This window comes from Microtus oregoni, unplaced genomic scaffold, assembly GCF_018167655.1.
Source record: "Microtus oregoni isolate MIOR12 unplaced genomic scaffold, Mior012 000001F_ref0000356, whole genome shotgun sequence".
NCBI classification, from domain to species: domain Eukaryota; kingdom Metazoa; phylum Chordata; class Mammalia; order Rodentia; family Cricetidae; genus Microtus; species Microtus oregoni.
The window spans coordinates 90,083,830-90,108,033 of record NW_024543060.1 but is presented as its reverse complement, the minus strand read 5'-3'; the positions used below and the strand labels follow the sequence as shown (position 1 = coordinate 90,108,033).

At 43.8% G+C, this 24,204-nt stretch overlaps 1 pseudogene; it reads left to right on the top strand.

Annotated features, from left to right (window-relative positions):
* Positions 1-13,333: 13,333 nt before the first annotated feature.
* LOC121462748 lies at positions 13,334-15,050 on the top strand (annotated as a pseudogene).
* Positions 15,051-24,204: the final 9,154 nt, after the last annotated feature.

The window sequence follows — 24,204 nt, the reverse complement described above, 5'->3', positions numbered from 1 at the left end:
CCACACCAACACAAATCCAGCATTTCTAGAATAATCCCTACAGTCTACATTTTGCTTTATGTTTTAGACAATTTACTAAAACACCTTCAGGTGCCCTGTCTAACTGCCCTGGGTACAACAGCAAGTACAGAATTGATCTGGTAGTCTCATTTCAGCAAATTTAAACTGATCCTACTTCATGCCTTCTACTAATAACCTACATCTTCAACATCCTTGTCTACACAATTTCCCAATTTCTTTACGAAGTAGAAAAACCTATGGAGTTCATTTGGCGTGTGCTGTACCTCACTATGGGTTATACTTTATATCTTGATTTGGGGGACCAGTGAGGACTTGACTTTAGGTCCATGTCTAGACACAGTCAAGTGCGGAGTCTGGAGGCCTACAGGCATGGCCTTACTAGGTAGTTGTCTCAGAGGAGGCCATCACAACTCTCTTAGGTACAGAGTAAGCTTCCCTTCACTAAAGATGGGGAAACATGACAACCAGTAGAATCCGCTCACTGGGGCATTTGTTTCCGATGGCTAGGGGAAGGCTGCTTCCACTAGCAGTTAGGGACATCCTAATTTTCACAGACAAAGACATCCAAATCTTGGATGGGATGCCTGGCACGCCCTCAGAGATTTCATATACATTTCTAGTCCAATACACAGGATCCCACCCTTTCCACTAGCTATCCTTACGTTAATGGGGGTGTATGGGCTGTGAGACCACCATTGTCAACTTAGCTGGTAAGGGGAGGAGTGTCTACCTTGATTTACAACATTTTCATCTCTGAAGCTACCATGTAGCTTCAGTGTCAACATAGAAAGCTGTTTATACTTGCCCATGTTTTTCCTTTTTAATTACTGAGGAATAACCCATAGTATCGAATATTTTATTCATTAGTTGAAGGGCATCCGGGTTAATTGGTTATGATTATGAACTATGTTGATATAAATATTCATGGACACGTTTTTGGTGGGCATCTGCCTTCATGTCTCTTGAGTAAATGCCCAAGAGTGGGATTTCTGAATCCTTCAGTAAATACGTTTAACTTCATTAGAAGCCGCAAACTGTTTCCCAGTGTATCTTGCTGCTTGCCTTTCCGTCTGGAACTCATGAGAATTATGGTGGCTTTGCAACATAACTAGTGCTTGGAACTGCTGGATTAATTGGCTTAATTTTACCTGTTCTTACAAGTGCAAAGTTTTATGTCACTACAGGTTTAATCTGCATCATAAAGTTTTATGTCATTATGGGCTTAATTTGCATTTCCTAGTGTTTAATGACATTGAAAATCCTTTATTTCATTTGCCGTTGGTAAATCTTAGCGTCATCAGTTTGTGCTCTCTCTCTTTTCTCTCTCTCTCTCTCTCTCTCTCTCTCTCCCTGTATGTATCTGCATCACTTATATAGCTATAAAATAAATTTAATTTTCTTGATGAATGATATCTCAGATTTATATTTTCCATTGATTATTTATTTGGTAAAATTTTGACCCAAATCTGTAGCATGGATAATAATAATCCAAAGACAGATGTTGGGGTTCAACCTGAAAACCAGAGAAGCAAAGCAGCCAAGCCATTAGACAAGTCTTAACTCTACCAAGCCTGGGTGACCTCAGACTAAGCAACCAGAGCCTCTCTCTCCCCTCATTTTATATTCCCTCTAGTGCTGGGATTAAAGGCATGTGACTCCCTAGGACTGGGCTAAAGGTGTGAGCCAACACCACCTGGATTTGTTTCTGTGTTGATCTCACATAGCCCAGGGGACCTTGAACTAGGAGATTCATCTGTCTCCGTCTCCCAAATCCTGGCATTAAAAGTGTGCGCCACCACTGCCTGGCCTCTCTAGTGGTTTAGCTTTGCCCTTCTGACCTTCAGGCAAGCTTTATCTATTAAAATACAATGAAATATCACTACACAAATCACTTTTGTCTATCATGCAAAGATCATTTTAGCTGGGGGTCGTAAATTTTGATGTTGTATTTTCATTTTTTCATCAACTCAAAATACTTTTTTGGAAAGAGTCTCACTAAGCTTGCCTTGAACATTGCTCCTCCTGTGCTGACTTCCCCACTGGACCTGAACACGTACACTACCACGTAGAGCACAGTTTGAAGTATTTTCTAATTCATATTTTATTTTTTATTGGTAGTTTTGAGGTCTGTTGTTTTACGCTTTCTTAAACTGGAAATTAAATTTCTTTCATTAGTTTCTAGTTCAGCAGTCTGTAGTTCGAGAATGTATCTTCTCTGGATTTTAATCTTGTGTAAACTTGTAGTTTACGATTGGGCAATATGGTCTATCTTGGATCCATCCAGGGAGAAGAGGACTCCCTGACATCACCAGAGATGACTTATTGTTAGATGGTATAATATAAATGGTATTGGGTCTTGGGAAACGATCTCGATGTCTATCCCCACAGATTTCATCCTCTGGGCCTCCTTAGCTCCGGCCTCCACTCTTTTGCTAATATCAATGAGGAAAAAAAGCTGCTTGGAATTTTTACTCCTTTCTCCCTCTCTGCCTCCCTGTGTCAATAGAGCCAGGGTGCCTGACCATCTATTCCCTGTTGTGATTCTGCAGCCCACACTAGTGCCGCTCTCGGCCCTTTCCCTTAGGAGCAGACATGGCTGTCCTGGCTGCCTCGCCATCCTCAGCTGGTTCCTTGGCACAGCCTCTTCTATTTCCACCCTGATCTGCCATGTCTCTAACCAGGTCCCCCCTTCCTTCACTTCTCATTCATCTTCTTTATTTTTTCTATATCTCAGGCAATTGACAGGGAGCTTCAGATAAATAATGATGGCATGTGTGCTCCACTTTGGTTTGTTATTTATACCTGGGAGTCCAAAGAAGTGCTTTTGTACCATTTATATAGGTTTTCCAGTAGGGGCCAGGATCTTCTCATTACTTTCTCTTGCTCATCCTTCTAGACATAGTGTAGGGTCAGCATTTTTATGTGACCTGCTATGACCTTCCTCTTCACCCTCTGCTGCCAACATTAGTCTTGCTGTTCTGTGGCCTCGACGCGACTCTCTCTGGCAGACTGTGAGTCCCTCGGGATAGCGCACTGTTTATTTTTCTAACCCTGGCATCTAACACATGCTTGGTTCACAGCAACTGTTTAATAACTGCAGAATCAACGAGGTTTGGAGGGAAGCCAGGTTCCTCTAGGCCAGAACGATGTCCATAATCTAGTTATACCACAGAGTTATGGCCACTAATCAACAAATGTATGGATTCTCAGTGTTGATGCCAGGGGAGGCCTTTCTTAAGCAAGAAAAATTAGCAAGATTATTGACTTTTCCCACAAAACCACCCCCCGTCTCCCAGCCACTTTCGTCTCAATGAATATTACCATCTACCAAATAGGTTGGGCACACCACAGATCCAGTGGTGAGTCAAATAATTGACATTTTCCTAATTCTGCTCATATTTTCCCTAATGGCTGTAAAGGACACAAGGTCCTTGTGTCCACAGATAATCACTAGGGAAACTAGGAATTTTAAACACACAGAGTTGATGAGATAGTTTGGATGTCTACCTATCTTCTACCTGGAAAGCTAGAAATAAATGTATTTAATAGCCAGGTGATCTGCGCTCTCTGGAGGGCTAAGTCACACCTGAATCCCCAGGTTATTATGCTTTTATGCTTTTTATCTCACACCCATCCCCCCTAGACCTGGAATCAACAGAACCCATCTTTATGGAAGATGACATATGTACTTTGTAAAGATTTTAATGGAAAAATGTCTTAAGCTTTGTTGTACACACAGGATTGAGTTAACTATCATTAAAAAAAAAATTCCAAAATTGCACTGTACTTAAGTACAACTACAGAGCCAGATGGTCAGCCTGAAGGCGTGCCCGTGAGCAGCACTGTACAGATTGAGGAGAGTGTATCTAGGAATATATATGTGTATACATTCACATGTGTGCATTGCAATAGCAATTAATGGGGAGGGAGGCATGGGCCCCAGGAAGACAGGGAGGGGTGTATGTGAGGATCTGGAAGACGGGGGGGGGGGGGGAGAGAAATGATGCAATTATATTAGGATCTCAAAAATAAAAGAGGAAATGAATAAAAGCAAGAACTCATAATTCACTTTCCTATTTGGGGAAAGAGAATAGCCTTGGGTTGAAAATGCTTCAAACATTTTTAGCAACTATTTCTTCAGACAGCCCTTCATTCATATATGACTAAAAGCTCTGTTCTATCTTATAAAGTGGGCGTAAAGTCTTAAATAAAAGAATGTGCACACATCACTAAGCTACCATGGATATAAACATTATAACTTTTAATGTATCGGCTCTGGGAAGTCCAGGGTGAATCTTCAAACTAACATTTAAAGTTAAAGCGAAGATGAAAATTCTTTCTTGCAAAGGAAGCAACTGCTGAAAAACAAAACGTGATCAAGAGTAAAAAAACAGGGAGAGAAATGTCGAGCATTTCTGCCCATGGGTGCTAAGTCCCAATGAATAGTTTGTTCGTCAAGGCTGCTAGCTGAAGAGAAAGACGTTTTCGGCGGTTACTGTGAACGGTGAGATGGAAAACAAATTCCCTGTGTGTCACTAGGTTAGCAAAATGTTATGCTTGCTGGCTCTGCACAGAGGGCAGCTCAGAGAACACCTGACCAGCTCATCAGCAACACATTAGGCGGTTTGTCTTGGAAACGAACTGGGGAACCCATTTGCACTTTTTATGACTTTCCAGACCTTTCTGCCATTGTGCAGCAGGGCACTTGGCTACTGGAGGGTACTTTCGACGTGTAGTTCCTGGCATAGCTGAGTTCCGGCTTACGATTTCGGTCATCATGATGGCTGCTGGGTTCCAGAGCAAGCTAAAACGACAGTCTCATTCCCAGAAATGTCACTTTGAGTACCAGTCTCTTTATGTGTGCCTATTTTCCAATAGTCATCCAAAGGGATATGGCATATACAAATAATGGATAAAGACACAAACTAGATTTGGGGGACTTCTCGGGAACAGAAACTGTGTCCAGGTTTCCTACAGTGTCTGAAACATGAATAAATGTTTTCTAAACATATTTTTTTCTTTCCTGAAAACTCATAGCCTTTTTAAACAAATTCGCTTCCGTAAAATAATTGTCAATGGCATGTCTGCATGCTGTCTCAATGTTCTCATTTGCACATGCGTGTTGTCTCAAGTGTTCTCATTTGCCGCCTTACATCTTTTAATGAGTAAGAGTTAATCGGTACGCATCAGACATCTTAAGATTCCCATTCTTAAAGTCTGCCTTAGGAATGCCTGTGTGCAAGTGAAGAGCTAAGACTTCAGCACCCTACCCTATAAAACTAGAAGACTTGGCAGCAGTTTAATAACACAGCTGATCTGGTTTATATTTTTACTTTACAGTATATTGACACTTCCATTTCATTGCCTGACAATCCTTTCCACTGAGTCGGTTATCTAAACATTTGTTATATTAATTTTAATGATTAAAGTAATTTGGGAAAATAATAAAATCACCATTTACCAGAGATGAGGGTGTATAATTAGTGATAGAATATTTGGGCTAGCATTCACAGGGTTCTGTGGGGTTCAATCCTCAATACTATTGGAGAAAAGAAAAGGAAGGAAGCCAGCCAGCAAGCCAGCTCGTCTGCCCACAACGGACAAATATCAAGACTGAAAACAAGAGAGAGAGAGAAGCACGATGATCAACAATGAATATAGAGTTGTTTTCACAGGGTACATATACTAGGGAGTGTTATTTAACAAAATCACACAAGAAATATAAGATTCTAGAGGTACACAAACATTACCAGCTAAACCTGAAGAAAAAAAGACAAGTAGACGGAGCGCATACCATCGTACAAATACTTTATATGTTGGTAAATAGAAATCGAAACAGCAACTAAACCATAGAAAAGTATCTTATGAAAGAGTGTATAAGCTTGCAAAAATATCCTGTAATAAGAAGCAAAAGGACAGAAAATGGAAATAATTGCTGTTAAAAACATAGCTGGACAAAACAGCTCTAAGAAAGAACACGTTTATGTAGCCCACAGTTCCAGGTCACAGCCCAGTACAACTGGAAGTCCCAGCAGCGGAAGCTGAGGGAGCTGGACACATGACATCCATGATCAGGATCAGAAAACAGTGAATGTATACAGGCTGGCGAGTAACTCATTCTCTCCACACCTAAAACAGTCCAGAATCCCCTGTGGAAGGTGTGATGTCATCCACCACGGGAAAATCTTCCCACCTCAGCCCGGAGACCCACCTCCCAAGAGATGCCGCATTGTGTCCAGCTGACAATTCCCAGCATCCGGTACCAGCGTAGCAGTCCACAACCATCTGTAACTCAAGTTCAAGGGGACTGGACATCTTACTCTGGCCTCCACAGCTACTAGACACGCACAAGTACACATACATACAAGCGGTTAAGACATTCATACACATAAAATTAAAATAAATCTTTTTTAAAAAATCAACGTGTGACTTCTCTGCCACCTACTTATGGATCGAGATGTGAGTTCTCAGATGTCCCTGCTACTCCTGCTGTGATAAGCGACATCTTGTGTAAAGTACATCAATTTTTAATGAGTCTGGACTTATTTTTCAAGCTAATGCCCTGATTTTACCTCTTTTTCACTTGATATCTTAAATTTTCTATGACCATTTCAAGTCGATCTCTATTAAAAGTAGACTTTTTCCCATATGCACTTCATGTCGACCTGAGTACAAACAGGACCTCAGGACTTTTAAATGCAAACCTTAAGTCTCTATTTCTTGTTCTGAGTTGAGAAGCCCACATGGAAATTTTCGTCACTGTTCAAAACCTCACAAAATATTACGCAGAAAAGAATGAGGCACTGTGTATTCAGCTCTCGAACACTGTGTTCTTCAAAGCACTTAACAGCTTAAATCTACTTTCGATGACGGGGTTTGGTCCTCTGTGTAGCTCGAATGCACTATGTAAGAGATTTTTAGAAAACGAAACACAGATTACACCAGATTACAAGATCTGATTGGACCTTAGCATACAGTAAAAATAGGTATTTTCTCCACACACTATCCTCATGAATACAAAACAGCAACTAAACAAAGCCAAACTAATTTCTTTGATTATGGTCATAAACTCAGAATATGCCTTGAAGGATAATTCCAATGGGCTTAATATATGAGCCCACCGTCATACCCTTGGCCCCTAGTCCAGACGGGTAACACGGAGAAAGGTTTATCGTAGAAATAAAAGCCTGTCTAAGTTTTCTCAAGTCCTGAGAAAAAGCAGAGCAAGCTTGCTATAACAGCGAGTCATTTTTCCGATCCGAAAACAACCAGACTCCATGGCTTCTGGCCTAGTCCCCTCTTCCTGGATTTCACCATTTAGAATGTAACGTCTTTGCCAGAACACCTTCTTTGAGGTTTAGTAGCAATTAAACTAAAGCGCTATGTCAGAAAAGGAGTTGAGACTGGCTCCAGTGTTATTGTCCAACGCTCCGTGACTAACGTGGCAGAGGTCAGGAGTGAGAGGAGAATGAAGACTCTCGGGCAAATGAGTGGAACCTGGGGCCCTGGGTAGACATTAGCTGTGCATGACCATGCGCTGGGAAAATAACCCCTTTTTGCACAAAACTACCATGACATTTCCTTTGGTTATAAATGTAGACAGTAAGCCACGGCAAAGTTAGCAACACCTATGACTGTCTCTTAGTCACTGTTCTGTTGCTGTGCAGAGACACCACGACCAAGGCAACCCTTATGAAAGACAGCATTTAACTGGGGACTTGTTTACAGTTTCAGAGGCTTGTCCATTATCGTCATGGTGGGGAGCATAGCCATACGCATGGCCCTGGAGCAGCAGCTGAGAGCTACATCCTGGTCCGCAGGCCGAGAGGGTGACACTGGGCCTGTCTTGGATTTTTGAAAACTCAAAGCCCACTCACCAATAGTATGCTTTCTCCAACAAAAGCCACACCTCCTGCAAACAAAGTCACACCTCCTATTCCTTCTAATCCCTGGTGACTAAACATTCAAATATATGTACCTATGGGCACCATTCTTATTCAAAACACCACAGACTCTCACCAAGGGAATAACGAGTGTTTTTATGCATGGTATGGTGGCTACAATTCTCTTACAATATCCTTTAGACACATTCTCATTGCCGCTTAATTTTAAGCGTCGGTTTGATTGGATTAGTGAGTACCTAGATGAGTGAAGTGTGCCTCTGGGAATGTCTGTGACAGCATTTCCTGCAATGAACCATTAAGATTTCCCCATACCTTGGGTGGCATCATACTATAGGCGACCACAGCGGTTCTCAACCTGTGGGGCACAACCCCTCTAGGGGGTCACATATCAGGTATTTGCACTATGATTCATAACAGCAGAAAAATGACAGTTATGAAGTAGCAATGAAAATAATTTTATGGTTGCGGGGAGTCACCACAACATGAAAAACTATTAAAGGGTCGAAGCTTCAGGAAGGCTGGGAACCACTGGGCTAGAGAGAAAGAGGGAAAGGAAGATGGCTGTGGCCCAGGCATCTTCTATCTCTCTCCTTCTTGTGCAGTATGAGGTGAATAGACCACGCCACGTGCTCCCACCGTGATGGTGGGCTGTGGAGCTGCAAAGCAGACCAAGACTTGGAGCCCCTGAAACTAGGGGCCATAATACACACCCTTCTCTAAGCTGTTAGTGCTATGCATTGTCACCATGATGAAAAGTCTAGCGGACTTTACATCAAAATTATGGCAATAGCTAACCTGCTAAAACTACATATGTGCTCAGCATGCAACACATATAACGAACTACTAGCGCAGCCTCTTTCGCTCCGATAGAAACGGAGGTCAACACACAGAGTGTGGATTCTGCTGGATATATGATGGTCATAGAGCAAGCTTCTTAAAACCCTATCTGGGGTCTGCAGAGATGGATCATTGGTTAAGAGCACTTGCTGCTCGTCCAGAGGATTTGAACTTCCTTCCTAGCACTGTGATGGGCAACTCAAAACCACTTATAATTTCAGATCCAGGAGATTTGAAGTGTTCTTTTGGTCTCTGTAGGCACACACACACACACACACACACACACACACACACACACACACAGCATTCATGCAAGTACATACATACATGCATACATACATACACATATGACATGCATTCATGCAAGTACATACACACACATAAACACACAAACGTAAAGGTTAAAAGAAAATCTTTAACCTCTGTACTCAGCTTACACTCTTCAGCTTTTTCTGGTCACCCACCACTGAGAGGCCTCTATCGGCTCTTATCCTAAACAACCCAGACTTCCTGTCTGCCTATAACTCCCTCTGTCCTTACTCCTGCATCCATTAGGAAACTCAGACCCCTTGGGTTTCACTTTCTGCCTCCAAGGTAGTTTTTCAGAAAAAAAATATGATTTCTTCTATGGAAAAATATATAAGAATTTGAATCCAATTAATTTATGGAATTGACAAGACTTCCTTCTATAGCCCAGGCTGGTCTTGAACTAGGTTGCTCTCAAACTTACAGTATCCTTGCCTCAACTTTCCTAGAGCCAGGAATACAAGTGATCTTTCATTTGTTTGTTTGCTGGTTTGGGTAATTGTTGGTTAGTTAGTCGATGGTCTATTTTTGAGACAAGGTCTCACTATGTAGTCTTGCTTGGCCTGGAACTCACTATGTAGACCGGGCTGGTCTCGAACTCAAAGAGATCTGTCTGTCTCTGAAGAGCAGGGGTTAAAGGTGTGTGCCAGCACATCCAATGCTGCTTTACATTCTTAAACGGAAGGCTGAGAATGAGACTGTGGCTCTTACAACAATGACAGGCCTCTTGTTTTGAAATTACATGATTTTTTCCCTTTTTTTTCTTGTATGCTGAATTTGGGGACACATCTTTCATCTTCTGATCAGCATCTACTAAAGCTACCCCCAAATAATTTTAGGTTCCCTGATTCACTGCCTTAGAAACTTAGCTTGAGACTTAGGAGAAAAACACAAAACACTAAATGATGTTACAAATGTAACTTAAATCTAAGCTCAATAAATAAAAGACAGGCAGCCTGGATTCATCCAGCTCTTGAAGACAGCTTGGACAACTTTACCACAGAACAAAGTCAATACTGGTGTGTCATTTTGGTAGAAAGAACACTGGATCCAAGCTAATTACGTGACCTTGAACAAGCTACTTAACATCAGGACCTCAGGTTCCTGGGGGACATTCTCCTTTCCCTGATTAACTCCAAGGACTACTTAGAGGATAAAATGAGATCATGTACAAGAAAACACTTCTGGGAGGAGGGGAAGACAAATAGCTCTCTGCAAGGGATAGGTATTATTTCAAAGTCCTGCTTGGGTCTGGGAAATATCAATCTTCTGCATGTTACCAGCCCGCTAGAGAGGTAGCCTGTGGAGTTTTTCAAGAAGCCTGCAGCATCCAAGTTAGGCAGCTCATTGCTCAGGCCGAAGAGCCAGAGAGGGGAATTCTTGATCAGCATCTGCTTGTGATTAAGACTCAGAGGCTTGAGCCTGAACTTCGTGAGGGCAGCGCTAGCTACAGAATTCTTCATAGCAGCAGATCCCATCCTTTCAAAGTGGATATGAAAGGTAAACATGAAACTACTATTCTGCAGTTTCAAGACACAGAGAGCGGGGAGAGAAAGGAGAAGAGGAGAGAGACTAAACAGGCAGAAGCCGACATGAAGGAAAAGTCCCTACACAACAAACACTACATTAAGCTCACAAGAGCTTGCCTGTGCTCTGCTAACTGCAAAACAAAGCTGCAGAGTGGGCCTCCTTGGCTCCCATTCTTAACATGCTCCTCCTTTAAAGTTCAAGTTTGGTCAGTTTGGATCCCTGGATATGGAGAATATATATATATATATATATATATATATATATATATATATATATATATCAGAACAAAACAAAACAAACTTTACCAAAATTCACTATTCGCTTGATCTGTGCCAAGGCTCTGACCATAGGCAAAGTCAATGTGTTTCTTCTAACTGTGAAGTCATCTTAGACCTTGAGCACAGACTGAAGATCTGTGCCAGACTGAAGAACTGCAACCTGGAGGTGTCCAAGTGGGTTAGATGAGCAAGGAGTTCTGAGAAAGGCTGGAGAGGAGCTGGGACGAGACTAGGGGGTCTCTGTAGGCTGTTTCATGAGAATGTGCAATTTCCATCGTACAGGGGGAGCACAACTTGTCCTTGGAGTAAAAGCCTTAGGGAGCGTCTGTTTAAAAAATATAAAAGGCAGCCGGGCTCAACACCGAAGGTAGGTCAGATTTTGCTAAGCAGTCTATAAATCTCATCTGAAGGTACATGGGTGAAAAACATAATGTCCTGCACCAGGAGAAAAGCCTAGGTTTTATGGGGAACATTCAGAGGCTATCCAAAGAGTCGGCTATGGGAACAGGCTGGCTGAGTTAAGCTCCATCCTTCTAGAAGCACGAGAATCAAATGTAGGGAGACCTGTGACTGTGTTCAAAGCCATGGAGTGAATGGCAAAAATAGAGGCAAAACTTTCTGTAAGATAGAGAGATTTGAGAACAACCTTGTACAAGAGTGCTGCTCCAGTCGGCAGAACGCTGGGCCTGTGCAACCAGCCTCTGGCCAAAGGAACTTCGGGCATTTCTGTTTGGTTAGATGAGCGATTGCATTCCATTAGAAAATAACCACCTTGTAAAATAAATTACCACGAGCCATTCCATCCAGCTTCCAGAAACTAGCTCTTTGGGGAATCCAATAGACTACGAATATAACGGCCGTGAGAAGGACTTAGTAAGGAACTAAGTTCTAGGTCCCAACTTTGCCAGGTCCACGCTATGGTGGGATTTTACAGGGGACATTTATCTTATGGAAGCCTGCAAGGTATAAATGGGGAGCAAGAAAGATGATCTCTAGGGTCTCTTCCAGTTGTAGCAGAGTCTACTATTTCAGTTAAGCACTGGAAATAACTGAAGCAGTCTGGAAGGCTATACATCAGAACGCTACCAGAGGGTCCCTCCAGGGAGGAGGATTTGGGCTGGGGCTTGCACAATTGGAAAGAAAACCATCAGAGAATATTTCCAGTAAGGAAAAATACAGAGGGAGAAGCAATTTTTTTAAATGAACCATTAAGCCAGGAAAAGTTCCAGTAAGATATAAAATAATAAAGTATAGAAGTTCAGATATCAAAAGGCTGCTTGTAGTTGGAGTCAATGGAGGGTTTTGGAGGAGCCAGCGATGGTGATCTGGCTTCCTTACTTTTGCTCTTGCCCGGTTGGGCAGCCCAGGGCAGAACCATGAGAAAGTATTCCATTCCATCTAAATCCTGACCCTTCAGGGACCCACCCTCCTTGCCCAGTGACAGAGGAGTGGAAGTGTGGCTGCCCAGAGACCCATCTCTTAACTCCCTGAGTAGTACATAATCTGGTTTTCTGGTCCTACGTTAAGGAAGGCCCTGCACTCACTGTGCTATTCTCCCTGGCGATTCCGGCATTGCCGGTGCCGCTTTCTGTTTCACCTTGGCTCTCCTCTGCCATCGCCAGCTCCTAGGGCTGCAGATTAGTCATCTGAGCTGTTGTAAAATTCAGGGGAGCCTATTCAGTTGACCAGGTGCTCACTCTACAAGCGTGAGGACCTGGACTTGGTCCCCAGAACCCATGTGTAAAAACAAAATCAGAGCGGGTTGGTCCATACCCCCAGCACTGGGGAAGCTGAAACAGAGGGATCTCCTGGTCTTGCTGGCCAGCCAGGCTGGCATAAGCAGTGAGTGTTGGGGCAATGAGGAACCCTATTTCCAAAAACAGGGTGGATGGAGACTCTGTTTTCAGGAGTTTTTCATAATTATCAGTGACCCTGTCAACTGAACCCCCAAACTTGTCCTTTATTTCTGGGGAAAGACCCGGCTGAGGCTGTATGGGTAATGGGTTTTCCAGCCGGTTGCCCTTCAGATCACTGTCAGATTGTCAGAGTTCCAATGAAAAGTGTGAAGCCTAGGTTGATCATTGACCAAGGAGGTCACAGTAAGTTCACTATTGGAGGAGCCAAGGGAAATTCTGACATTTTAAAGAAAAAGTGGAATAAACACTGGGAATCCAACACTGCAGCACCCTGTTGAAGCTACAACATTGTATTTGCAGCATAAATTACATGTCCAGTGTCTACTTCCAGACTCAAAGTATGGTTCTCACTTTCCTTGTCCAAACTCTCACTTCTACCGTCTAAGACACACAGACTGGAAAGAAATTAAAGTCTCGGGAACCAAAAGAATAAAAAATCAGCCTCACTGCATTACTTACCTCGACTCTTAGCTATCGGGAACTACGGTAACCAGGGCCAGGTGTCTGCTCGGTCACCCTCACCTTCTAATCCATAGCTACCATGCATGAGTGCATCTCCATCCACGTTGGCCAGGCTCGTGTCCAGATCAGCAATGCCTGCTGGGAACTCTACTGCCTGGAACATGGCAGCCAGCCTGACAGCCAGATGCCAAGTGACAAGACCATTGTGGGGGAGACGACTCCTTCAGCACCTTCTTCAGTGAGACAGGCGCTGGCTAGCATGTGCCCCTGGCAGTGTTCATAGACCTGGAACCCATGGTTATTGATAAAGTCTGCACTGGTACCTACCGCCAGCTATTCCACCCTGAGCAGCTCATCACAGGCAAGAAAGATGCTCCAGTAACTATGCCTGTGGCCACTACATCAATGGCAAGGAGATCATTGACCTTGTCTTGGACAGAGTTCACAAACTGGCTGGCCGGTGCACAGGTCTTCAGGGCTTCCTGGTTTTCCACAGCTTTGGTGGGGGCACTGGCTCTGGGTTCACCTCCCTGCTGCTGGAGTGGTTCTGTTGAGTTCTCCATCTACCCAGCCCCCCAGGTTTCCACCACTGTGGTTGAGCCCTACAATTTCATCCTCACCACCCACACCACCCTGCCTGGAGCACTTTAATTGTGCCTTAATGGTAAACAACGGGGCCATCTATGACATCTGTTGTAGAAACCTTGATATTGAGTGCCCCACCTACACTAACCTTGTTGACAGAGGTTTCCTGTCCTGCCTGATCCTGCAGCTGTTCAATCCCAAAGAAATACACAGAGGTCTACATTAATCATAAACTGGTTGGCCTAGTAGCTCAGGCTTCTTATTAATTAATTCTTACATATTATATTAACCCATTATTCTTGTCTGTGTTCGCCACGTGGTTTGGTACCTCTTTCAGCAAGGCAGTCACATCTTGCTTCCTCTGTGTCTGGGTGACAACTGCAGACTGAAACTTCCCTCTTCCCAGAATTCTCATTGTCCCACCTCTACTTCCTGCCTGGTCACCCCACCTCTACTTCCTGCCTGCCTACTGGCCAATCAGCGTTTATTTAAAATACAAGTGACAGGGTACAGACCATTGTCCCACAGCATAACCTTAACCGCCTTATTAGCCAGATTGTGTCTTCCATCACTGCTTCCCTCAGATTTGATGGAGCCCTGAATGTTGACCTGACAGAATTCCGGACCAACCTGGTGCCCTACCCTCGCATCCACTTCCCTCTGGCCACATATGCCCCTGTCATCTCTGCTGAGAAAGCCTACCATGAACAGCTTTCTGTAGCAGAGATCACCAGTGCCTGCTTCGAGCCAGCCAACCAGATGGTGAAATGTGACCCTCGCCATGGTAAATACATGGCTTGCTGCCTGCTGTACCATGGTGATGTGGTTCCCAAAGATGTCAGTGCTGCCATTGCCCCATCAAGACCAAGCACAGCATCCAGTTTGTGGACTGGTGCCCCACTGGCTTCAAGGTTGGCATTAATTACCAACCTCCCACTGTAGTACCTGGTGGAGACCTGGCCAAGGTTTAGAGAGCTGTGTGCATGCTGAGCAACACCACAGCCATCACTGAGGCCTGGGCTCACCTAGATCACAAGTTTGATCTGATGTATGCCAAGCGTGCCTTTGTGCAATGGTATGTGGGTGAGGGCATGGAGGAGGGGGAGTTCTCTGAGGCCTGTGAAGACATGGCTGCCCTGGAGAAGGATTATGAGGAGGTTGATGTGGATTCTGTTGAAGGAGAGGGTGAGGAAGAAGGAGAGGAATACTGATCTGTTCTTCCAGCCCCTGGATCATGTCAAACTCAAAGAACTTCAGCTTCACTGTTAGCTGACAATCATTGATGCTTCATGTTAACATCACTCTATGATCATGTGTTTTCCATGTGTCCCTGTATGGTTTATTTCCATGATGTCTCAAAGTAAAAGCTTTAAGAAAAACAAAGAATAAAGTGTCAAGCATAGTCACACACAACTGTAATTCCAGTCGGAGAGGTGAGGCAGGAAAATGGGAACCTTGAGGCCCTCCTGGGTTACAGAGAAAGACCTTGTATTAAGAACTAAATAAAGAAGTACAGGAACACGCAGACAAACTAAACAAGGAAATGTTCAGATTAACAAGATCAGCTAGGACCTGGGCAAGCAGCCGTGGTTTTGCTAAATTGGAAGGATAAAGAGTGAAGATAAGCACAGGAATGTGAAACATCCTCTTGCTTCCCTGGTACGTGAGTGCTGATCTTCAATCAGTCCCTGCCAGACTTTAGTTCTTATCTTTTGGTTAAGGAATTACGATTACCCCACAAATATTATGTGGGTGCAGGAGCGTGGTAATACAACCGAGTAAGCTTTTATGACATTTTTCAAAGGAACAATTTTCACGCTCTACATACACACACCACCCCCATATTCCCACTTCCACTCACCTCATCCCCAACACCCCACACACACCCCAATACCCCCTACACACATCCACACATGCCTACACACACACACACCCTCCTGCACACACACCATACATACCACACCCACGCACCCCACACGCACACCACACACGCACACCCCACATTTAAAACACAAAAAAATCTTCACACCCTAACACCCCCCACCCACTCATACACCCCCCCACACCACACACACACCACACATTTAAAACACACACACAAAAATCTTAAAAACAAAATAAAAGACCTAGATAGAGAAGACTTCTGGACGTTTTGTTCTTGATAAAGGAAAAGGGCATAAAAGTGAGATTTCTGCTTGGGTATACTTTTTTCCTGATTTTTTTTTTTTGAGACAATGTTTCTCTGTGTAGCTCTAGCTGTCCTGGAACTTGTTGTACAGACCAGACTGGCCTCAAACTCAGAGATCCACCTGCCTCTGCCTCCCAAGTGCTGGGGTTAAAGGTGTGTGCCACCACCACCAGCTTGGGGCTACTTTTAAACCAATTGAAAATGGTGTAGTCTGGAGCTGTAACTCCGTGCTAGGACACTTGTCTACCAGGAAGAAGGTCCGGCAAGGAAGGAAAGTATAAAGGAGGGATTTATTCATCTCTATACATATATGTTTCTGGTGCAAACACTGTCTCCAGTCAACGAAAATAAATTCACTGGGAACGGTGCATCTCTGCCGGAAGTGGGGGTGGCACCAAAAACACCGTTTTCCATGGTCTAACTGTTTGGAAAGAACCCAAGAAGCATGGAAAAGAATAAGTAGAACAAAATGTCCACAAGGATGGCATGTCCATGACCTACTTGAGTTGACTATGCCCCTTTTATAATGTGATATCTCACTGCCCCAGAAGGGAGACGAGAATACAATCAAGGTCAGCTTTCTCTTCCACGCCAATACCAGCTCTTTCCACACGCTTGCCGGACAAAGGGCAACGTGGTTTAGAAGCATTAACTCTGTAGGATTTACAAGTTCAAGCAGTTCTGATAGCACTAAAGGGGAGATGCCACAAGTCACACATGGCTGAACGCTGTCCTTCTCTGACTTGCTGTTCCTTTTCACAGAGACACAAAACCCACAGAAGCCGAAAGAAATGAGTGGGTTTTGTATAACCACGGCCTTTTCCTAGAGCTGAGTTATTTGTTCTCAGAAATTTAAACCACTTCATTTTGCCCAAATAGGCCAAGAAGTTCACAGGTAGAGTGAGCCAGAGTCTGGTTTGGTTCTAGGAGCCAAAACACGAATCTACCCATTTGAGCTGACTAGACAAATAGACAAAAGAAATACTACATTTATAAATGTGCGTGCGTACGTGCTGGGCCCCGCACTCTCGCACATGCGAACACGGGGTTGACAGAAAGAATGAGTATTTTCACTGGCTTCTTTTCCTCTTGGCTCTTCTCTACCGTTGGACGCATCAGCGGTGCTAGATCCTAACAGACTTTGTCTACCTCATTTCGTGAGAAGCAGAAACAGAAGTCATAGAACACTTGGCTATGCCCACGGCCTTTCAGAGGCTCTCTGCCCCTCCCCTCAAAGCCTCCCTTGTCCACACTCAAAAATGATCCAAGATTCGGTGTGGTATGGAACGTAAAGGGGGAAAGTTATTACTCATTTAGTCGGTAAGTCATCGCCTTCCAAATATTTACAATGAACTTCTCTAGGCACCGTGGCACACAGGAGCCAATAAGCAAGCACAGCAGGATGTATAAGGCTTTATGTTCTAAGGTTAGGATAAAACAGTTTGCTAGTAGGAGAAGACCCTTTTCAAAGAGTAGAATACGTGTGTGTGTGTGTGTGTGTGTGTGTGTGTGTGTGTGTGTGTGTAGATATAGGGGTGCATAAATACAGATCTAGACATCTTACACATAGGGATTTTCTTTCTCTATGCTACACAGAAGTGTTTTGCACATGGATTTGGACAGAGCAGTGACCTGGGTGGCCTCCCCGTTCCTGCTTCCCTACATTCCTGCAGCTTTCGTCTGTTTAAGGCTCATCTTGCCTATGGTCACTGTGGCTCGGTGCCTCTTCACTCAGCTGTCCATGGTGGGCTTTGTGAACTCTTCTCCCCCCACCCTCCACTCTCCCAAATCTACATCTGTCCAACATGACCACCCCAACGCTCATTTTGGCTAGAGCCGTAGGTGCTGGTGGATGACCAGCAGACAGGGTTCTGCGCTGGCTACGTGCTCTAGACCTGACTGAGTTTGACAGCTGTGTGGAATCTGGGTTCTGGCACCTTGGTATTAAGCAACTGAACTTGACTTCTGTCTAACTCAGTTTCTTTTAGGTCAGATAAGATAAGAAAGGGTAGCGGCTCGAGCCCCACTCCAGCTAACCTACAGTGCCTTAATATTAGCCTCAACACGATTTTACACAGCACAAAAAAAGAAAAATGGGGCTGAGGGTATGGCTCAGTGGGTAAAGGGCTTGTGGACAAGCATGAGGACCTGAATGGAGGATGCGAGGCAGTGGAGGCACCTGAGGGGGCCCCGGGCTTCTTGTCACACTCAGGTTACAAATCTTGAAAGTTACTGTAGAATTGCATGGTCCCAGGGACTGGAGCGATGGCTTTAGTGCAGCAGTTCACAACCTTCCTGATGCTGCAACCCTCCAACAGAGTCCTCCACGTTGCGGTGACCTGATGCTGCAACCCCTCCAACAGAGTCCTCCATGTTGTGGTGACCCGTTGTGGAAAATTATTTTAACTAAGCAAAGATGTATTGCATTTTTTTACACTGCAGAATATTACTTTAACCCGTGTAACGGTTGTGTTACTTTTGCTCATGCTGTGTTTGCTTAACGATGTAAGGACGTGTGTTTAATTGTGTGAAGATGGGCTGTGTCTGTTTCGCCTTGCCTGCCTAAGGCACCTGATTGGTCTAAGAAAAAGCTGAATGGTCGGTCAGTCGGTAGGTAGATGAAGGAGAGCAGGGGCTGACAGGCAGAGAGAATAAATAGGAGGGGAAAAGTAGGCTCCAGGAGAAAAAGGAAGAACGAGCGACATGCCTGGGACAAGAAGCTAGGCAGATGACAGACAGACAGACAGACAGACAGACAAACATAGAGAAGCAGTGAAAGTCAGATATACAGACTGAGAAAGATAATAAGCCCCAAGGCAAAAGGTAGATAAAAATAAACAGGTTAATCTAAGTTAAAAGAGCTAGCCAGAAGGGAGCCTAAGCTAGGATGAGCATTCAAAACTAATAATAAATCTCCGTGTTATGATTTGGGAGCTGGTTGGTGGCCCAAAAGAAAAAGCCTGGTAGAGACCCACAAACCTAAAACCATTTTCATTAATACTTCATAACTGTAATTTTGCTAGTTATGACTCATAATGTAAATACCTGTTATGCAGGATGTCTGATGTATGAAGCCCGACCCACAGGTTTAGAACCACTGGCTTCGTTGACTAAAATGCTTGCAGAAGAGGCCTGGCAACCTACAAGCAATCCCTGGAACTTACCTAAAGCTGGAATGAAAAAAATGACCACAGAAAGCTCTCTCTGATCTCCACATGCCTAGAGGCTATGGTATACCACTGTCCTCTCTCCCTCTCCCACCCCCCACAGAATAATAGTAATAAAATTTAAAATTTTAGCAACTTTTGCCATAATTCCACAACTTTCCTCTATACACTTATAATTTGATTAAGATACAGAATATACCAAATGCATACAAGTATACACACAACTTACTTTCTTATGTACTTTAAAACTGAAAAGTACTTTTAGTACTTTTAGTCATAAAATGACTATTCCAGCTTCGTTTCACCTGTGATCCTCAAAGCACAAAGACAAACCAATGAAGAATGTTACTTCGCCACCAGAAAACAATCATTGTCTAGAATAGTGAATTACAAAAATTGTCTGAGCAAGACTGTGAATGTCATAAAAAGAGCCTGTCTTTAGGAACCCAATTCTGTTACCTTCACATTCAATTCAACCCAGAAAATCGGATGGCCCTCATCCAAGAGCTGGATATGATACACATAGCAAAAGGAATTCACATAAATACGCTGCAAAATCCCATTCCTTTGTCGTTCCCCAGTTTAGTCTGCAGCCCCGTGTGTTGTTTATGCCAGCATGCCTGTCTGCCTGCTAAGTAGTACGCTAACTCCACTGGTGATTTGGCCACCAGCGCCACAGTTGAAAATATCTCGCCACGGTTGCATAACCCCATCAGAGTTTTCATCCCGGCCGCGCCAAAAATGTAGACTGTATCTATTTACCAACGAACCGTTCTCAGGGAGCCCACACTTTGTACTTTTTATACGAGCAGTAAACTGTGATCTTGGTTGGTTAATGGTCTTGATTAAAATCCTTTAATCACATTGGCCAAAGACAAGTGGATTAACTATCTGAGATCCATCACCTGGATTCTACTCCCTGCCATCCACCTGTTTGGCAATGTAGGCACTGCATTTACCAGAACCCAGAGGCTTCATTGGTAAGCCTGAGGCTAGAATAACCACACTGACCATGGGGCCCGTCACTCCTACCCACCCCAAGTATTTGTTAGCATTAAGTTTAGCCATTGGATAAATCTACTGTATTCAAGTTGGAACATTCTTTTACCTATGGTTCTTTTTCTCCACAGTGCTTCATACATGAAAGAAATTTTGTTAAATTACGTATACTTCCAGCTAAGTTGGTCAACTCTATTATTAACAGCTACCCAGATTCGCCAATGTGTAACCTGAAGAGGCTTACTGGAGTACTGAGCTTTGGAGGTCTGTTGACCTTTTCCTTTGGGACTTGTGGTAGGACAGCATGTCACAGTAGAAATATGTGTCATCACAAAAACCCATTGTCTTATGGCCAGGACACAATAGAATAGAAGAAAGGGTCAGGTTCCAACATCCTGTTAGAAAACACATTCCCTGTGACGTAAAAGCTTGAAACAAGGTTTCACCACTAGAGCATCCTATAGTGACATGGAATGGTCATCAAGCCTTTAATTCGTGTATTGGGTGATACTTTTCCATACTGTAGAACCTGCCTTGGTTTCCAAGGGTTTAGGTCACCTTACAATGCAAAAACGCAATCAACTCCATGCCCCAAAGCCCCAACCTTTAACTGTTTCAATATTGTCCAAATATCTAAGTTCAGCATTCAGAGATACAAGGCAAACAGATATAAGTTCTTACTAAAAATCAAAATAGAAAGCTACATGCTTCCAAAACAACAGCGGGATAGGCACAGGCTAAAAATTCATCCCATTTTAAAGAAGAGGACCCTAAAATACCAAGGGATTGAACCAAAGCGAGTCTGAGATACAAAGTTGCAAACTGATTTCTGTAGGTCTATGCCTTTATCTAGGACACGGTGGCAGGGTGTGGGCTCAGGAGGGTTTGGATAGCTCCTCCCCTCTGGCGGTTTTTATTTCAGCCCACTTGGCTACTCTAGCTAACTCTGCTCACCAATGTCTGCATTCTATGTCTCTGGCCCTGCATCTCCCTGGGCTCTCCACGGGAGTGACAGTTTCATGTATAAACCTCTATACAGCAGAGACCTATCAGGGGCTATCCTCAGGACACCAACCATACAACAGGACTGTCTGGATGCCAGGCTTTCCTTAGAAACTTTGTTAGAAGTTTCAGGGACCCCCCCCCCAACTCTAACGCATGCCTCCTGCAAAACCAGCATCACATGGACAATGCCAAGGGCTGCTGTCAGTGTGAGCTCTACCAGGGCCCACCTGAATCACGGCTGCAGGGCCTTTTGAGCAAACTTTGCTGGATGAAAACTAAAGGGAGTCACAGAGTGCTTCTGACAGTGCCTGAGGAAGTAGCTTCCCTGAAATCAAAGTCTTCGGGAGAAAAAAAAATGTTTGAGCCTGTGGTGGGTAGAACGACCTTCAGAATGCTTAGCTACCCTCAAGGCATGTTTTCTATTCTCTCAATGCAAATGTTTCTCTCTTCCTTAGCAATACCTTTATATAATATGTATTACTTTTCTTGCCAAGTTACAAGCTTTTCAAATCTTCCTGTCTGCCCCTCTTTGGTCCCGATTCCCACGATAAATCTGTCTAAATGCAATCGGTAGTGCCCACCTCACTGAGTGCTTAGAAGCCTTGAGCTCTCCTTTGCCAAATAAACTAGTCCGTCTTTCTGCGCTTACCCTCCCACGAAGACTCGGAGAATGGGGAAATGTCACTAGACTGCTTACCACAGTGCAACAAGAACAACTGGATCCAATTTTCATCAGCGGCCTCATCAGTCTTGTGCCTAATGCCGACATTCTTGTCGAATGTCGGAGCTCTAGGCTGTCCCTAGCCCGTCCCCACAAGCTTTCCCAAAGTCTTCCTTCAAGTCGGCTCCTCAGACACTTTCACACTGTCATTTACATTACAATGCCACCCGACTCCTCCTTCCCAGTTCCCAGCGCCAGCAAGCCTTCTGCTGCTTTAGAAAAGGCTCGGCTGGACTCGTCTTGGGTCTTTCGTTCCATGATGGGCTGGCTCCATTATTTGGGCGTCTGCAGCAAGTAATATGGAAGTAAAGCGTGGCAGAGAAAGTACAGCCCACTTGTTGGTCAGCATGCAGAGAGAAGAAGAAGGGCCAGGAGTTGGGGGAAGAATAGGGGATGAATGTGATTACTGAATTGTGTGTGTATGCATGTATTATGAAATCACAAATAACGTATGAGATCACAAACTAATGTATGGGATCCCAGAATAAAAATCATATCTTCTTTTTTTTAAAAAAAAAAGAAACAAGATAGGATAGGTATGGTGGTAGCTACTTTTAATCCCAGCGTTCAGGAGTTAGAGGCAGAGGCAGGAAAATCTGAGTTAAAGGCCAGCCTGGTCTATGCAGTGAGTTTTAAGCCAGCCAAGAGTATACAGTGAAACTTGTTTTTTTTTTTAAAAAAGGGGGGGGGGAGGTAAACCAAACAAAAAAGGAGTAAAACATTAAATAAAAACACAGAAAACCTTTCTACCCCCAACATTTGCATGCAGTCGCTCTGAAGTTGTCAGTCTGTCCTGAATTCTTGCTTGCTGTCGTTGCATACAACACCCACCAACGGAAAGGGTTTCTGCCCATATCCTTCAATCTGTTGTTACATGATCCTTCTGGAAAGCCATAAGGGCAATCCACATGCCAGCTTCTAACCGAATCCTTCCCTAAGTTCTCCGTATGGCGTTAGGTGCCACAGCCTACCAACGTGTGTCCATAATATCACTACCCTTTAAAGACAGAAGGAGCCACTGGAAGGTGTGAAGGAGGAGGAAGGTTACCCAAAAGCAGGTAGAGTAGCAATGGTGGACAGTTACCAAGTGTTAATTAACCCAGGTGACCCTGACTTCAACCAGCAAGAGAAATATGCTCATAAGATTTGGCAAACAGATTAGACAATAGAAATGAAGAGAGAATAGGGGGCACAGAATAACCCCCAAAACAACAGAATTATAGTTGGATTTTCTTTTACTCTCACCCCACATTGGAGCACCACAATGTTGTTGGACTCTTTACTCCCAAATAAATCACACCTGAAGTCTTATTCTCACTTATGAATGCCTGGCCTTAGCTTGGCTTGTCCTAGTCAGCTCTTTTTTTTACCTTAAATTGTCCCAACTACTTTTTACCTCTGGGCTTTTTCTTTTTCTTAATTCTGTGTATCTTACCTTCACTTGGCTCTTCTGGCATCACTGGCTCTGTGGCTTGCCAGGTAGCTGGTTCATCATCATCATCATCATCATCATCATCATCATCATCATCCACTCCCAGTCTTTTACCCTTGATCTTCCTTTCCACAGTTCTTCCACTATTTAGTCTCTCTGCCTGCCAGCCCCGCCTATCCTTGCTCCTGCCTCGTTATTGGCTGTTCATCTCTTTATTAGACCATCAAGTGTTTTAGACAGGCAAAGAATCACAATTTCCCAGAGTTAAACAAATGCAGCATAGACAAAGGAACACATCTTTACGCCATTAAACAAATGTTCCAGAGCATAAACAAATGTAAAACAACTTAAAATAATATTCTACAACACAAAATATTATTATTTAAATCTGAATTTTTTTTTAAAAAAAAATTACCTCAAGGTGTCTAGCATAAGCGACCAGGTAGAATGCAGTATTGTTCCTGAAATACAGAAATGGAAGGTCACAAAGGTTGCTTACTTATTGTTATTTGTAGTTCATTTTGCTTTATAGTGTGAAATGGGGAACGGGTTTAGCTTCAGAAATGGAAGTAACATTCCAGCAATAATTAATAGATTGGCATTATGGAATTTTTTAATAACGTCTAAGTCAGAGATAAAACTGTGGGGATCATTGGCATATAGATGATAATTACATACGGGCGGCAGGCACTACGTGGCCTTCGGAAGGGAGACCAGAAAGCACCCTGCTACGCTTTTGTCAGCAGAGGGTTTCCTTAACTTCCGCCCCCAGTCCCTTAACTTCCGCCCCACTCCCTTAACTTCCGCCCCCACTCCCTTAACTTCCGCCCCCACTCCCTTAACTTCCGCCCCA